Here is a 17,689-nt window from a genome sequence, read left to right as displayed (position 1 = left end):
GGAATCAGAGGCCGGGAATCAGAGGTGGTGAATCAGAGATGGGGAATCAGAGGCGGGGAATCAGAGGCAGGGTATCAGACGCGGGGAATCAGAGGTGGGCAATCAGAGGCGGGGAATCAGATATGGGGAATCAGAGGCGGGGAATCAGAGGCGGGGAAACAGAGGCGGGGAATCAGATATGGGGAATCAGAGGTGGGGCATCAGAGGTTGTGAATCACAGATGGGGAATCAGAGGCGGGGAATCAGAGGCAGGGAATCAGACGCGGTGAATCAGAGGCGGGGATTCAGAGCTGGGGAATCAGAAGCGGGGAATCAGAGTTGGGGAATCAGAGGCGGGGAATCAGATGCGGGGAATCAGATATGGGGAATCAGGGGTGGGGAATCAGAGGTTGGGAATCAGAGGCAGGGAATCAGAGGCGTGGAAACAGAGGCGGGGATTCAGATGTGGTGAATCAGAGATGGGGAATCAGAGGCAGGGAATCAGAATCAGAAGCGGGGTATCAGTGGCCGGGAATCAGAGTAAGGTAATCAGAAGCAGGGGATCAAACACGGGGAATCAGAGGCAGGGAATCAGAGCTGGGGAATCAGAGGCGGGGAATCAGAGCTGGGGAATCACAGGCGGGGAATCAGAGATGGGGAATCAGAGGCGGGGAATCAGAGGCAGGGAATCAGATGCGGGGAATCAGAGGCGGGGAATCAGAGCTGGCGAATCAGTGGCGGGGAATCAGAGGTGGGCAATCAGAGGATGGGAATCAGATATGGGGAATCAGAGGCGGGGAATCAGAGCTGGGGAATCACAGGCGGGGAAACAGAGGCGGGGAATCAGAGGCGGTGAAACAGAGGTGGGGAATCAGATATTGGGAATCAGATGTGGTGAATCAGAGGTTGGGAATCAGAGGCCTGGAATCAGAGGCGTGGAATCAGAGGCAGGGAATCAGATGCGGGGAATCAGAGGAGGGGAATCAGAGCTGGGGAATCAGAGGCGGGGTAGTAGAGTTGGGGAATCAGAGGCGGGGAATCAGACGCGGGGAATCAGAGGGGGGGAATCATAGCTGGCGAATCAGAGGCGGGGAATCAGAGGTGGGCAATCAGAGGCCGGGAATCAGAGGTGGTGAATCAGAGATGGGGAATCAGAGGCGGGGAATCAGTGGCAGGGAATCAGATATGGGGAATCAGAGGCGTGGAATCAGAGGCAGGGAATCAGACACGGGGAATCAGACACGGGGAATCAGAGGTGGGGAATCAGAGATGGGGAATCAGAGGCGGTGAATCAGAGATGGGGAATCAGAGGTTGGGAATCAGAGGCAGGGAATCAGAGGCTTGGAATCAGATGCAGGGAATCAGATGCGGGGAATCAGAGGCGGGGAATCAGACATGGGGATTCAGAGGCTGGGAATCAGACGGGGGGAATCAAAGGCGGGGAATCAGAGCTGGGGAAACAGAGGCAGGGAATCAGAGGCGGGGAATCAGATATGGGGAATCAGAGGCTGGTATTCAGAGGCGGGGAATCAGAGGCAGGGAATCAAACACGGGGAATCAGAGGTGGGGAATCAGAGACGGGGAATCAGAGGCGGAGAATCAGAGTTGGGGAATCAGAGGCAGGGAATCGGATGTGCGGAATCAGACATGGGGAATCAGAGGTGGGGAATCAGAGGCGGTGAATCAGAGATGGGGAATCAGAGGCGGGGAATCAGAGGCAGGAAATCAGACACGGGGATTCAGAGGCTGGGAATCAGACGGGGGGAATCAAAGGCGGGGAATCAGAGCTGGGGAATCAGAGGCAGGGAATCAGAGTTGGGGATTCAGAGACGGGGAATCAGATATGGGGAAACAGAGGCGGGGAATCAGAGGCGGGCAAACAGAGGCGGGGAATTAGATATGGGGAATCAGATGTGGGGAATCAGAGGTGGTGAATCAGTGATGGGGAATCACAGGCGGGGAATCAGAGGCAGGGAATAGAACGCAGGGAATCAGAGGCAGGGAATCAGAGCTGGGGAATCAGAGGCGGGGAATCATAGTTGGGAATCAGAGGCGGGGAATCAGATATGGGGAAACAGAGGTGGGGAATCAGAGGCGGGGAAACAGAGGCGGGGAATCACATATGGGGAATCGGATGCGGGGAATCAGAGGTGGGGAATCAGAGCTGGGGAATCAGAGGTGGGGAATCAGAGTTGGGGCATCAGAGGTGGGGAATTAGATATAGGGAAACAGAGGCGGGGAATCAGAGGTGGGGAAACAGAGGCGGGGAATCAGATATGGGGAATCAGAGGTGGGGAATCAGAGGCAGGGAATCAGATGTGCGGAATCAGAGATGGGGAATCAGAGGCAGGGAATCAGAATCAGAAGCGGGGAATCAGAGGCCTGGAATCAGAGGCCGGGAATCAGATGCTGGGAATAAGAGGCCGGGAATCAGAGGTGGGGAATCAGAGTCCGGGAATCAGAGATGGGGATTCAGAGGCGGGGAATGAGACATGGAGAATCAGAGGCGGGGAATCAGAGGCCGGGAAACAGAGGTGGGGAATCAGATATGGGGAATCAGAGGTGGCGAATCAAAGGCGGTGAATCAGAGATGGGGAATCAGAGGCGGGGAATCAGAGGCAGGGAATCAGATGCGGGGAATCAGAGCTGGCGAATCAGAGGCGGGGAATCAGAGGTGGGCAATCAGAGCCGGGGAATCAGATATGGGGAATCAGAGGCGGGGAATCAGAGGCGGGGAAACAGAGGTGGGGAATCAGATATGGGGAAACAGAGGTGGCGAATCAAAGGCGGTGAATCAGAGATGGGGAATCAGAGGCGGGGAATCAGAGGCAGGGAATCAAAAACGGGGAATCAGAGGCGGGGAATCAGAGCTGGGGAATCAGAGGCGGGGAAGCAGAGTAGGAGAATCAGAGGTGGGGAATCAGATATGGGGAAACAGGGGCGGGGAATCAGAGGCGGGGAAACAGAGGCGGGGAATCAGATATGGGGAATCAGAGGTGTGGAATCAGAGGTTGGGAATCAGAGGCGGGGAAACAGAGGAGGGGAATCAGATATGGGGAATCAGAGGTGGCGAATTAAAGGCGGTGAATCAGAGATGGGGAATCATGGCAGGGAATCAGAGGCAGGGAATCAAACACGGGGAGTCAGAGGCGTGGAATCAGAGCTGGGGAATCAGAGGCGGGGATTCAGAGTTGGGGAATCAGAGGCGGGGAATCAGAGTCGGGGAAACAGAGGCGGGGAATCAGATATGGGGAATCAGAGGTGGGGAATCAGAGGTTGGGAATCAGAAGCAGGGAATCAGAGGCGGGGAATCAGAGGCGGGGAATCAGAGGCAGGAAATCCGATGTGCGGAATCGGAGATGGGGAATCAGAGGCAGGGAATCAGAGGCGGGGAAGCAGAGGCGGGGAATCAGAGGCCGGGAATCAGATATGGGGAAACAGAGGCGGGGAATCAGAGGCGGGGAAACAGAGGCGGGGAATCAGATATGGGGAATCAGAGGTGGGGAATCAGAGGTTGGGAATCAGAGGCAGGGAATCAGAGGCTGGGAATCAGATGCAGGGAATCAGATGCGGGGAATCAGAGGCGGGGAATCAGAGCTGGGGAATCAGAGGTGGGGAATCAGAGTTGGGGAATCAGAGTCGGGGACTTAGATATGGGGAAACAGAGGCAGGGAATCAGAGGCGGGGAAACAGACGCGGGGAATCAGAGGCGGGTATCAGAGCTGGGGAATCAGAGGCGGGGTATCAGAGTTGGGGAATCAGAGGCGGGGAATCAGAGGCGGGGAATCAGAGGCGGGGAATCAGAGGCGGGGAAACAGAGGCAGGGAATCAGATATGGGGAATCAGAGGTGGGGTATCAGGGGCAGGGAATCAGTGGCAGGGAATCAGAGGCGGGGAATCAGAGGCGGGGAATCAGAGGCAGGGAATCAGACACGGGGAATCAGATATGGGGAAACAGAGGCGGGGAATCAGAGGCGGGCAAACAGAGGCGGGGAATTAGATATGGGGAATCAGAGGTGGGGAATCAGAGGTGGTGAATCAGAGATGGGGAATCACAGGCGGGGAATCAGAGGCAGGGAATAGAACGCGGGGAATCAGAGGCGGGGAATCAGAGCTGGGGAATCAGAGGCGGGGAATCATAGTTGGGAATCAGAGGCGGGGAATCAGATATGGGGAAACAGAGGCGGGGAATCAAAGGCGGGGAAACAGAGGCGGGGAATCAGATATGGGGAATCGGATGCGGGGAATCAGAGGCGGGGAATCAGAGCTGGGGAATCAGAGGCGGGGTATCAGAGTTGGGGCATCAGAGGTGGGGAATTAGATATGGGGAAACAGAGGCGGGGAATCAGAGGCGGAGAAACAGAGGTGGGGAATCAGATATGGGGAATCAGAGGTGGGGAATCAGAGGCAGGGAATCAGATGTGCTGAATCAGAGATGGGGAATCAGAGGCGGGGAATTAGAGCTGGGGAATCACAGGCGGGGAATCAGAGTTGGGAAATCAGAGGCGGGGAATCAGATATGGGGAAACAGAGGCGGGGAATCAGAGGCGGTGAAACAGAGGCGGGGAATCAGATATGGGGAATCAGAGGTGGGGAATCAGAGGTTGGGAATCAGAGGCCTGGAATCAGAGGCGGGGAATCAGAGGCAGGGAAACAGATGCGGGGAATCAGAGGAGGGGAATCAGAGCTGGGGAATCAGAGGCGGGGTATTAGAGTTGGGGAATCAGAGGCGGGGAATCAGAGGCGGGGAATCAGAGGGGGGGAATCATAGCTGGCGAATCAGAGGCGGGGAATCAGAGGTGGGCAATCAGAGGCCGGGAATCAGAGGTGGTGAATCAGAGATGGGGAATCAGAGGCGGGGAATCAGTGGCAGGGAATCAGATATGGGGAATCAGAGGCGTGGAATCAGAGGCAGGGAATCAGACACGGGGAATCAGACACGGGGAATCAGAGGTGGGGAATCAGAGATGGGGAATCAGAGGCGGTGAATCAGAGATGGGTATCAGAGGCGGGGAATCAGAGGCAGGAAATCAGACACGGGGATTCAGAGGCTGGGAATCAGACTGGGGGAATCAATGGCGGGGAATCAGAGCTGGGGAATCAGAGGCAGGGAATCAGAGGCGGGGAATCAGATATGTGGAATCAGAGGCTGGGATTCAGAGGCGGGGAATCAGAGGCAGGGAATCAGACACGGGGAATCAGAGGTGGGGAATCAGAGATGGGGAATCAGAGGCGGGGAATCAGAGGCAGGGAATCAGACGCGGGGAATCTGAGGCGGGGAATCAGAGCTGGGGAATCAGAGGTGGGGAATCAGAGTTGGGGAATCAGAGGCAGGGAATCGGATGTGCGGAATCAGAGATGGGGAATCAGATGTGGGGAATCAGAGGAATCAGAGATGGGGAATCAGAGGCGGGGAATCAGAGGCAGGAAATCAGACACGGGGATTCAGAGGCTGGGAATCAGGCGGGGGGAATCAAAGGCGGGGAATCAGAGCTGGGGAATCAGAGGCAGGGAATCAGAGTTGGGGATTCAGAGACGGGGAATCAGATATGGGGAAACAGAGGCGGGGAATCAGAGGCGGGCAAACAGAGGCGGGGAATTAGATATGGGGAATCAGAGGTGGGGAATCAGAGGTGGTGAATCAGTGATGGGGAATCACAGGCGGGGAATCAGAGGCAGGGAATAGAACGCAGGGAATCAGACGCAGGGAATCAGAGCTGGGGAATCAGAGGCGGGGAATCATAGTTGGGAATCAGAGGCGGGGAATCAGATATGGGGAAACAGAGGCGGGGAATCAGAGGCGGGGAAACAGAGGCGGGGAATCTGATATGGGGAATCGGATGCGGGGAATCAGAGGCGGGGAATCAGAGCTGGGGAATCAGAGTCGGGGAATCAGAGTTGGGGCATCAGAGGTGGGGAATTAGATATAGGGAAACAGAGGCGGGGAATCAGAGGCGGGGAAACAGAGGCGGGGAATCAGATATGGGGAATCAAAGGTGGGGAATCAGAGGCAGGGAATCAGATGTGCGGAATCAGAGATGGGGAATCAGAGGCAGGGAATCAGAATCAGAAGCGGGGAATCAGAGGCCGGGTATCAGAGGCCGGGAATCAGATGGTGGGAATAAGAGGCCGAGAATCAGAGGTGGGGAATCAGAGTCCGGGAATCAGAGATGGGGATTCAGAGGCGGGGAATGAGATATGGAGAATCAGAGGCGGGGAATCAGAGGCCGGGTAACAGAGGTGGGGAATCAGATATGGGGAATCAGAGGTGACGAATCAAAGGCGGTGAATCAGAGATGGGGAATCAGAGGCGGGGAATCAGAGGCAGGGAATCAGATGCGGGGAATCAGAGGCGGGGAATCAGAGCTGGCGAATCAGAGGCGGGGAATCAGAGGTGGGCAATCAGAGGCGGGGAATCAGGTATGGGGAATCAGAGGCGGGGAATCAGAGGCCGGGAAACAGAGGCGGGGAATCAAATATAGGGAATCAGAGGTGGGGAATCAGAGGTTGTGAATCAGAGATGGGGAATCAAGGCGGGGAATCAGAGGCAGGGAATCAGACACGGGGAATCAGAGGCGGGGATTCAGAGCTGGGGAATCAGAGGCGGGGAATCAGAGTTGGGGAATCAGAGGCAGGGAATCAGATATGGGGAATCAGAGGCGGGGAATCAGAGGCGGGGAAACAGAGGCGGGGAATCAGATATGGGGAAAGAGGTGGGGAATCAGGGGCAGGGAATCAGTGGCAGGGAATCAGAGGCGGGGAATCAGAGGCGGGGAATCAGAGGCAGGGAATCAGACACGGGGAATCAGAGGCGGGGAATCAGAGTTGGGGAATCAGAGGCAGGGAATTGGATGTGCGGAATCAGAGATGGGGAATCAGAGGGGGGAATCAGAGGCGGTGAATCAGAGATGGGGAATCAGAGGCGGGGAATCAGAGGCAGGAAATCAGACACGGGGATTCAGAGGCTGGGAATCAGACGGGGGGATTCAAAGGCGGGGAATCAGAGCTGGGGAATCTGATGCAGGGAATCAGAGTTGGGGATTCAGAGGCGGGGAATCAGATATGGGGAAACAGAGGCGGGGAATCAGAGGCGGGCAAACAGAGGCGGGGAATTAGATATGGGGAATCAGAGGTAGGGAATCAGAGGTGGTGAATCAGTGATGGGGAATCACAGGCGGGGAATCAGAGGCAGGGAATAGAACGCGGGGAATCAGAGGCAGGGAATCAGAGCTGGGGAATCAGAGGCGGGGAATCATAGTTGGGAATCAGAGGCGGGAATCAGATATGGGGAAACAGAGGTGGGGAATCAGAGGCGGGGAAACAGAGGCGGGGAATCAGATATGGGGAATCGGATGCAGGGAATCAGAGGCGGGGAATCAGAGCTGGGGAATCAGAGGCGGGGAATCAGAGTTGGGGCATCAGAGGTGGGGAATTAGATATAGGGAAACAGAGGCGGGGAATCAGAGGCGGAGAAACAGAGGCGGGGAATCAGATATGGGGAATCAGAGGTGGGGAATCAGAGGCAGGGAATCAGATGTGCGGAATCAGAGATGGGGAATCAGAGGCAGGGAAGCAGAATCAGAAGCGGGGAATCAGAGGCCGGGAATCAGAGGCCGGGAATCAGATGCTGGGAATAAGAGGCCGGGAATCAGAGGAGGGGAATCAGAGTCCGGGAATCAGAGATGGGGATTCAGAGGCGGGGAATCAGATATGGAGAATCAGAGATGGGGAATCAGAGGCGGGGAATCAGAGGCAGGGAATCGGACGCCGGGAATCAGAGGCGGGGAATCAGAGCTGGGGAATCAGAGGTGGGGAATCAGAGTTGGGGAATCAGAGGCGGGGAATCAGATATGGGGAAATAGAGGCGGGGAATCAGATATGGGGAATCAGAGGTGTGGAATCAGAGGTTGGGAATCAGAGGCAGGGAATCAGAGGCGGGGAAACAGAGGCGGGGAATCAGATATGGGGAATCAGAGGTGGCGAATCAAAGGTGGTGAAACAGAGATGGGGAATCAGGGCAGGGAATCAGAGGCAGGGAATCAGAGCTGGGGAAACAGAGGCGGGGAATCAGATATGGGAAATCAGAGGTGGGGAATCAGGGGCGGGGAATCAGTGGCAGGGAATCAGAGCTGGGGAATCAGAGGTGGGGAATCAGAGCTGGGGAAACAGAGGCATGGAATCAGATATGGGGAATCAGAGGTGGGGAATCAGGGGCGGGGAATCAGTGGCAGGGAATCAGAGGCCGGGAATAAAAGGCGGGGAATCAGAGCTGGGGAATCAGAGGCGGGGAATCAGAGTTGGGGAATCATAGGAGGGGAATCAGATATGGGGAAACAGAGGCCGGGAATCAGAGGCAGGGTAACAGAGGCGGGGATTCAGATATGGGGAATCAGAGGTGGGGAATTAGAGGTTGCGAATCAGAGGCGGGGAAACAGAGGCGGGGAATCAAATATAGGGAATCAGAGGTGGGGAATCAGAGGTTGTGAATCAGAGATGGGGAATCAAGGCGGGGAATCAGAGGCAGGGAATCAGACATGGGGAATCAGAGGCGGGGATTCAGAGCTGGGGAATCAGAGGCGGTGAATCAGAGTTGGGGAATCAGAGGCAGGGAATCAGATATGGGGAATCAGAGCGGGGAATCAGAGGCGGGGAAACAGAGGCGGGGAATCAGATATGGGGAATCAGAATTGGGGAATCAGGGGCAGGGAATCAGTGGCAGGGAATCAGAGGCGGGGAATCAGAGGCGGGGAATCAGAGGCAGGGAATCAGACACGGGGAATCGGAGGCGGGAAATCAGAGATGGGGAATCAGAGGCGGGGAATCAGAGGCAGGGAATCGGACTCCGGGAATCAGAGTCGGGGAATCAGAGCTGGGGAATCAGAGGCGGGGAATCAGAGTTGGGGAATCAGAGGCGGGGAATCAGATACGGGGAAATAGAGGCGGGGAATCAGATATGGGGAATCAGAGGTGTGGAATCAGAGGTTGGGAATCAGAGGCAGGGAATCAGAGTCGGGGAATCAGATATGGGGAATCAGAGGTGGCGAATCAAAGGCGGTGAAACAGAGATGGGGAATCAGGGCAGGGAATCAGAGGCAGGGAATCAAACACGGGGAATCAGAGCTGGGGAATCAGAGGCGGGGAATCAGAGTTGGGAATCAGAGGCGGGGAATCAGAGGCGGGGAAACAGAGGTGGGGAATCAGATATGGGGAATCAGAGGTGGGGAATCCGAGGTTGGGAATCAGAGGCAGGGAATCAGAGGCGGGGAATCAGAGGCGGGGAATCAGAGGAAGGGAATCAGATGTGCGGAATCGGAGATGGGGAATCAGAGGCAGGGAATCAGAGGTGGGCAATCAGAGGATGGGAATCAGTTATGGGGAATCAGAGGCGGGGAATTAGAGCTGGGGAATCACAGGCGGGGAATCAGAGTTGGGGAATCAGAGGCGGGGAATCAGAGGCCGGGAATCAGATGCTGGGAATAAGAGGCCGGGAATCAGAGGTGGGGAATCAGAGTCCGGGAATCAGAGATGGGGATTCAGAGGCGGGGAATGAGATATGGAGAATCAGGGGCGGGGAATCAGAGGCCGGGAAACAGAGGTGGGGAATCAGATATGGGGAATCAGAGGTGGCGAATCAAAGGCGGTGAATCAGAGATGGGGAATCAGAGGCGGGGAATCAGAGGCAGGGAATCAGATGCGGGGAATCAGAGCTGGCGAATCAGAGGCGGGGAATCAGAGGTGGGCAATCAGAGCCGGGGAATCAGATATGGGGAATCAGAGGCGGGGAATCAGAGGCGGGGAAACAGAGGTGGGGAATCAGATATGGGGAAACAGAGGTGGCGAATCAAAGGCGGTGAATCAGAGATGGGGAATCAGAGGCGGGGAATCAGAGGCAGGGAATCAAAAACGGGGAATCAGAGGCGGGGAATCAGAGCTGGGGAAACAGGGGCGGGGAATCAGAGGCGGGGAAACAGAGGCGGGGAATCAGATATGGGGAATCAGAGGTGTGGAATCAGATGTTGGGAATCAGAGGCGGGGAAACAGAGGAGGGGAATCAGATATGGGGAATCAGAGGTGGCGAATTAAAGGCGGTGAATCAGAGATGGGGAATCATGGCAGGGAATCAGAGGCAGGGAATCAAACACGGGGAATCAGAGGCGTGGAATCAGAGCTGGGGAATCAGAGGCGGGGATTCAGAGTTGGGGAATCAGAGGCGGGGAATCAGAGGCGGGGAAACAGAGGCGGGGAATCAGATATGGGGAATCAGAGGTGGGGAATCAGAGGTTGGGAATCAGAAGCAGGGAATCAGAGGCGGGGAATCAGAGGCAGGGAATCAGAGGCAGGAAATCCGATGTGCGGAATCGGAGATGGGGAATCAGAGGCAGGGAATCAGAGGCGGGGAAGCAGAGGCGGGGAATCAGAGGCCGGGAATCAGATATGGGGAAACAGAGGCGGGGAATCAGAGGCGGGGAAACAGAGGCGGGGAATCAGATATGGGGAATCAGAGGTGGGGAATCAGAGGTTGGGAATCAGAGGCAGGGAATCAGAGGCTGGGAATCAGATGCAGGGAATCAGATGCGGGGAATCAGAGGCGGGGAATCAGAGCTGGGGAATCAGAGGTGGGGAATCAGAGTTGGGGAATCAGAGTCGGGGACTTAGATATGGGGAAACAGAGGCAGGGAATCAGAGGCGGGGAAACAGACGCGGGGAATCAGAGGCGGGTATCAGAGCTGGGGAATCAGAGGCGGGGTATCAGAGTTGGGGAATCAGAGGCGGGGAATCAGAGGCGGGGAATCAGAGGCGGGGAATCAGAGGCGGGGAAACAGAGGCAGGGAATCAGATATGGGGAATCAGAGGTGGGGTATCAGGGGCAGGGAATCAGTGGCAGGGAATCAGAGGCGGGGAATCAGAGGCGGGGAATCAGAGGCAGGGAATCAGACACGGGGAATCAGATATGGGGAAACAGAGGCGGGGAATCAGAGGCGGGCAAACAGAGGCGGGGAATTAGATATGGGGAATCAGAGGTGGGGAATCAGAGGTGGTGAATCAGAGATGGGGAATCACAGGCGGGGAATCAGAGGCAGGGAATAGAACGCGGGGAATCAGAGGCGGGGAATCAGAGCTGGGGAATCAGAGGCGGGGAATCATAGTTGGGAATCAGAGGCGGGGAATCAGATATGGGGAAACAGAGGCGGGGAATCAAAGGCGGGGAAACAGAGGCGGGGAATCAGATATGGGGAATCGGATGCGGGGAATCAGAGGCGGGGAATCAGAGCTGGGGAATCAGAGGCGGGGTATCAGAGTTGGGGCATCAGAGGTGGGGAATTAGATATGGGGAAACAGAGGCGGGGAATCAGAGGCGGAGAAACAGAGGTGGGGAATCAGATATGGGGAATCAGAGGTGGGGAATCAGAGGCAGGGAATCAGATGTGCGGAATCAGAGATGGGGAATCAGAGGCAGGGAATCAGAATCAGAAGCGGGGAATCAGAGGCCGGGAATCAGAGGCCGGGATTCAGATGCCGGGAATAAGAGGCCGGGAATCAGAGGTGGGGAATCAGAGTCCGGGAATCAGAGATGGGGATTCAGAGGCGGGGAATGATATATGGGGAATCAGAGGCGGGGAATCAGAGGCGGGGTAACAGAGGTGGGGAATCAGATATGGGGAATCAGAGGTGTCGAATCAAAGGCGGTGAATCAGAGATGGGGAATCAGAGGCGGGGAATCAGAGGCAGGGAATCAAACACGGGGAATCAGAGGCGGGGAATCAGAGCTGGGGAATCAGAGGTGGGGAATCAGAGTTGGGGAATCAGAGGCGGGGAATCAGATATGGGGAAACAGGGGCGGAGAATCAGAGGCAGGGAAACAGAGGCGGGGAATCAGATATGGGGAATCAGGGGTGGGGAATCAGAGGTTGGGAATCAGAGGCAGGGAATCAGAGGCGTGGAAACAGAGGCGGGGATTCAGATATGGGGAATCAGAGGTGGGGAATCAGGGGCGTGGAATCAGAGGCAGGGAATTAGATGTGGTGAATCAGAGATGGGGAATCAGAGGCAGGGAATCAGAATCTGAAGCGGGGTATCAGAGGCCGGTAATCAGAGGAAGGTAATCAGAGGCAGGGGATCAAACACGGGGAATCAGAGGCTGGGAATCAGAGCTGGGGAATCACAGGCGGTGAATCAGAGATGGGGAATCAGAGGCGGGGAATCAGAGGCAGGGAATCAGATGCGGGGAATCAGAGGTGGGGAATCAGAGCTGGCGAATCAGAGGCGGGGAATCAGAGGTGGGCAATCAGAGGATGGGAATCAGATATGGGGAATCAGAGGCGGGGAATTAGAGCTGGGGAATCACAGGCGGGGAATCAGAGTTGGGGAATCGGAGGCGGGGAATCAGATATGGGGAAACAGAGGCGGGGAATCAGAGGCGGTGAAACAGAGGCGTGGAATCAGATATGGGGAATCAGAGGTGGGGAATCAGAGGTTGGGAATCAGAGGCCTGGAATCAGAGGCGGGGAATCAGAGGCAGGGAAACAGATGCGGGGAATCAGAGGAGGGGAATCAGAGCTGGGGAATCAGAGGCGGGGTATTAGAGTTGGGGAATCAGAGGCGGGGAATCAGAGGCGGGGAATCAGAGGGGGGGAATCATAGCTGGCGAATCAGAGGCGGGGAATCAGAGGTGGGCAATCAGAGGCCGGGAATCAGAGGTGGTGAATCAGAGATGGGGAATCAGAGGCGGGGAATCAGTGGCAGGGAATCAGATATGGGGAATCAGAGGCGTGGAATCAGAGGCAGGGAATCAGACACGGGGAATCAGACACGGGGAATCAGAGGTGGGGAATCAGAGATGGGGAATCAGAGGCGGTGAATCAGAGATGGGTATCAGAGGCGGGGAATCAGAGGCAGGAAATCAGACACGGGGATTCAGAGGCTGGGAATCAGACTGGGGGAATCAAAGGCGGGGAATCAGAGCTGGGGAATCAGAGGCAGGGAATCAGAGGCGGGGAATCAGATATGTGGAATCAGAGGCTGGGATTCAGAGGCGGGGAATCAGAGGCAGGGAATCAGACACGGGGAATCAGAGGTGGGGAATCAGAGATGGGGAATCAGAGGCGGGGAATCAGAGGCAGGGAATCAGACGCGGGGAATCTGAGGCGGGGAATCAGAGCTGGGGAATCAGAGGTGGGGAATCAGAGTTGGGGAATCAGAGGCAGGGAATCGGATGTGCGGAATCAGAGATGGGGAATCAGATGTGGGGAATCAGAGGAATCAGAGATGGGGAATCAGAGCGGGGAATCAGAGGCAGGAAATCAGACACGGGGATTCAGAGGCTGGGAATCAGGCGGGGGGAATCAAAGGCGGGGAATCAGAGCTGGGGAATCAGAGGCAGGGAATCAGAGTTGGGGATTCAGAGACGGGGAATCAGATATGGGGAAACAGAGGCGGGGAATCAGAGGCGGGCAAACAGAGGCGGGGAATTAGATATGGGGAATCAGAGGTGGGGAATCAGAGGTGGTGAATCAGTGATGGGGAATCACAGGCGGGGAATCAGAGGCAGGGAATAGAACGCAGGGAATCAGACGCAGGGAATCAGAGCTGGGGAATCAGAGGCGGGGAATCATAGTTGGGAATCAGAGGCGGGGAATCAGATATGGGGAAACAGAGGCGGGGAATCAGAGGCGGGGAAACAGAGGCGGGGAATCAGATATGGGGAATCGGATGCGGGGAATCAGAGGCGGGGAATCAGAGCTGGGGAATCAGAGTCGGGGAATCAGAGTTGGGGCATCAGAGGTGGGGAATTAGATATAGGGAAACAGAGGCGGGGAATCAGAGGCGGGGAAACAGAGGCGGGGAATCAGATATGGGGAATCAGAGGTGGGGAATCAGAGGCAGGGAATCAGATGTGCGGAATCAGAGATGGGGAATCAGAGGCAGGGAATCAGAATCAGAAGCGGGCAATCAGAGGCCGGGTATCAGAGGCCGGGAATCAGATGGTGGGAATAAGAGGCCGGGAATCAGAGGTGGGGAATCAGAGTCCGGGAATCAGAGATGGGGATTCAGAGGCGGGGAATGAGATATGGAGAATCAGAGGCGGGGAATCAGAGGCCGGGAAACAGAGGTGGGGAATCAGATATGGGGAATCAGAGGTGACGAATCAAAGGCGGTGAATCAGAGATGGGGAATCAGAGGCGGGGAATCAGAGGCAGGGAATCAGATGCGGGGAATCAGAGGCGGGGAATCAGAGCTGGCGAATCAGAGGCGGGGAATCAGAGGTGGGCAATCAGAGGCGGGGAATCAGATATGGGGAATCAGAGGCGGGGAATCAGAGGCCGGGAAACAGAGGCGGGGAATCAAATATAGGGAATCAGAGGTGGGGAATCAGAGGTTGTGAATCAGAGATGGGGAATCAAGGCGGGGAATCAGAGGCAGGGAATCAGACACGGGGAATCAGAGGCGGGGATTCAGAGCTGGGGAATCAGAGGCGGGGAATCAGAGTTGGGGAATCAGAGGCAGGGAATCAGATATGGGGAATCAGAGGCGGGGAATCAGAGGCGGGGAAACAGAGGCGGGGAATCAGATATGGGGAAAGAGGTGGGGAATCAGGGGCAGGGAATCAGTGGCAGGGAATCAGAGGCGGGGAATCAGAGGCGGGGAATCAGAGGCAGGGAATCAGACACGGGGAATCAGAGGCGGGGAATCAGAGTTGGGGAATCAGAGGCAGGGAATTGGATGTGCGGAATCAGAGATGGGGAATCAGAGGGGGGAATCAGAGGCGGTGAATCAGAGATGGGGAATCAGAGGCGGGGAATCAGAGGCAGGAAATCAGACACGGGGATTCAGAGGCTGGGAATCAGACGGGGGGAATCAAAGGCGGGGAATCAGAGCTGGGGAATCTGATGCAGGGAATCAGAGTTGGGGATTCAGAGGCGGGGAATCAGATATGGGGAAACAGAGGCGGGGAATCAGAGGCGGACAAACAGAGGCGGGGAATTAGATATGGGGAATCAGAGGTAGGGAATCAGAGGTGGTGAATCAGTGATGGGGAATCACAGGCGGGGAATCAGAGGCAGGGAATAGAACGCGGGGAATCAGAGGCAGGGAATCAGAGCTGGGGAATCAGAGGCGGGGAATCATAGTTGGGAATCAGAGGCGGGAATCAGATATGGGGAAACAGAGGTGGGGAATCAGAGGCGGGGAAACAGAGGCGGGGAATCAGATATGGGGAATCGGATGCAGGGAATCAGAGGCGGGGAATCAGAGCTGGGGAATCAGAGGCGGGGAATCAGAGTTGGGGCATCAGAGGTGGGGAATTAGATATAGGGAAACAGAGGCGGGGAATCAGAGGCGGAGAAACAGAGGCGGGGAATCAGATATGGGGAATCAGAGGTGGGGAATCAGAGGCAGGGAATCAGATGTGCGGAATCAGAGATGGGGAATCAGAGGCAGGGAAGCAGAATCAGAAGCGGGGAATCAGAGGCCGGGAATCAGAGGCCGGGAATCAGAGGTGGGGAATCCGAGGTTGGGAATCAGAGGCAGGGAATCAGAGGCGGGGAATCAGAGGCGGGGAATCAGAGGAAGGGAATCAGATGTGCGGAATCGGAGATGGGGAATCAGAGGCAGGGAATCAGAGGTGGGCAATCAGAGGATGGGAATCAGTTATGGGGAATCAGAGGCGGGGAATTAGAGCTGGGGAATCACAGGCGGGGAATCAGAGTTGGGGAATCAGAGGCGGGGAATCAGAGGCCGGGAATCAGATGCTGGGAATAAGAGGCCGGGAATCAGAGGTGGGGAATCAGAGTCCGGGAATCAGAGATGGGGATTCAGAGGCGGGGAATGAGATATGGAGAATCAGGGGCGGGGAATCAGAGGCCGGGAAACAGAGGTGGGGAATCAGATATGGGGAATCAGAGGTGGCGAATCAAAGGCGGTGAATCAGAGATGGGGAATCAGAGGCGGGGAATCAGAGGCAGGGAATCAGATGCGGGGAATCAGAGCTGGCGAATCAGAGGAGGGGAATCAGAGGTGGGCAATCAGAGCCGGGGAATCAGATATGGGGAATCAGAGGCGGGGAATCAGAGGCGGGGAAACAGAGGTGGGGAATCAGATATGGGGAAACAGAGGTGGCGAATCAAAGGCGGTGAATCAGAGATGGGGAATCAGAGGCGGGGAATCAGAGGCAGGGAATCAAAAACGGGGAATCAGAGGCGGGGAATCAGAGCTGGGGAATCAGAGGCGGGGAAGCAGAGTAGGAGAATCAGAGGTGGGGAATCAGATATGGGGAAACAGGGGCGGGGAATCAGAGGCGGGGAAACAGAGGCGGGGAATCAGATATGGGGAATCAGAGGTGTGGAATCAGATGTTGGGAATCAGAGGCGGGGAAACAGAGGAGGGGAATCAGATATGGGGAATCAGAGGTGGCGAATTAAAGGCGGTGAATCAGAGATGGGGAATCATGGCAGGGAATCAGAGGCAGGGAATCAAACACGGGGAATCAGAGGCGTGGAATCAGAGCTGGGGAATCAGAGGCGGGGATTCAGAGTTGGGGAATCAGAGGCGGGGAATCAGAGGCGGGGAAACAGAGGCGGGGAATCAGATATGGGGAATCAGAGGTGGGGAATCAGAGGTTGGGAATCAGAAGCAGGGAATCAGAGGCGGGGAATCAGAGGCGGGGAATCAGAGGCAGGAAATCCGATGTGCGGAATCGGAGATGGGGAATCAGAGGCAGGGAATCAGAGGCGGGGAAGCAGAGGCGGGGAATCAGAGGCCGGGAATCAGATATGGGGAAACAGAGGCGGGGAATCAGAGGCGGGGAAACAGAGGCGGGGAATCAGATATGGGGAATCAGAGGTGGGGAATCAGAGGTTGGGAATCAGAGGCAGGGAATCAGAGGCTGGGAATCAGATGCAGGGAATCAGATGCGGGGAATCAGAGGCGGGGAATCAGAGCTGGGGAATCAGAGGTGGGGAATCAGAGTTGGGGAATCAGAGTCGGGGACTTAGATATGGGGAAACAGAGGCAGGGAATCAGAGGCAGGGAAACAGACGCGGGGAATCAGAGGCGGGTATCAGAGCTGGGGAATCAGAGGCGGGGTATCAGAGTTGGGGAATCAGAGGCGGGGAATCAGAGGCGGGGAATCAGAGGCGGGGAATCAGAGGCGGGGAAACAGAGGCAGGGAATCAGATATGGGGAATCAGAGGTGGGGTATCAGGGGCAGGGAATCAGTGGCAGGGAATCAGAGGCGGGGAATCAGAGGCGGGGAATCAGAGGCAGGGAATCAGACACGGGGAATCAGATATGGGGAAACAGAGGCGGGGAATCAGAGGCGGGCAAACAGAGGCGGGGAATTAGATATGGGGAATCAGAGGTGGGGAATCAGAGGTGGTGAATCAGAGATGGGGAATCACAGGCGGGGAATCAGAGGCAGGGAATAGAACGCGGGGAATCAGAGGCGGGGAATCAGAGCTGGGGAATCAGAGGCGGGGAATCATAGTTGGGAATCAGAGGCGGGGAATCAGATATGGGGAAACAGAGGCGGGGAATCAAAGGCGGGGAAACAGAGGCGGGGAATCAGATATGGGGAATCGGATGCGGGGAATCAGAGGCGGGGAATCAGAGCTGGGGAATCAGAGGCGGGGTATCAGAGTTGGGGCATCAGAGGTGGGGAATTAGATATGGGGAAACAGAGGCGGGGAATCAGAGGCGGAGAAACAGAGGTGGG

The sequence above is a fragment of the Narcine bancroftii genome, chromosome 8, assembly GCF_036971445.1.
Source record: "Narcine bancroftii isolate sNarBan1 chromosome 8, sNarBan1.hap1, whole genome shotgun sequence".
In the NCBI taxonomy this organism is placed as follows: Eukaryota; Metazoa; Chordata; class Chondrichthyes; order Torpediniformes; family Narcinidae; genus Narcine; species Narcine bancroftii.
Note: the sequence above shows the minus strand (reverse complement) of the source record.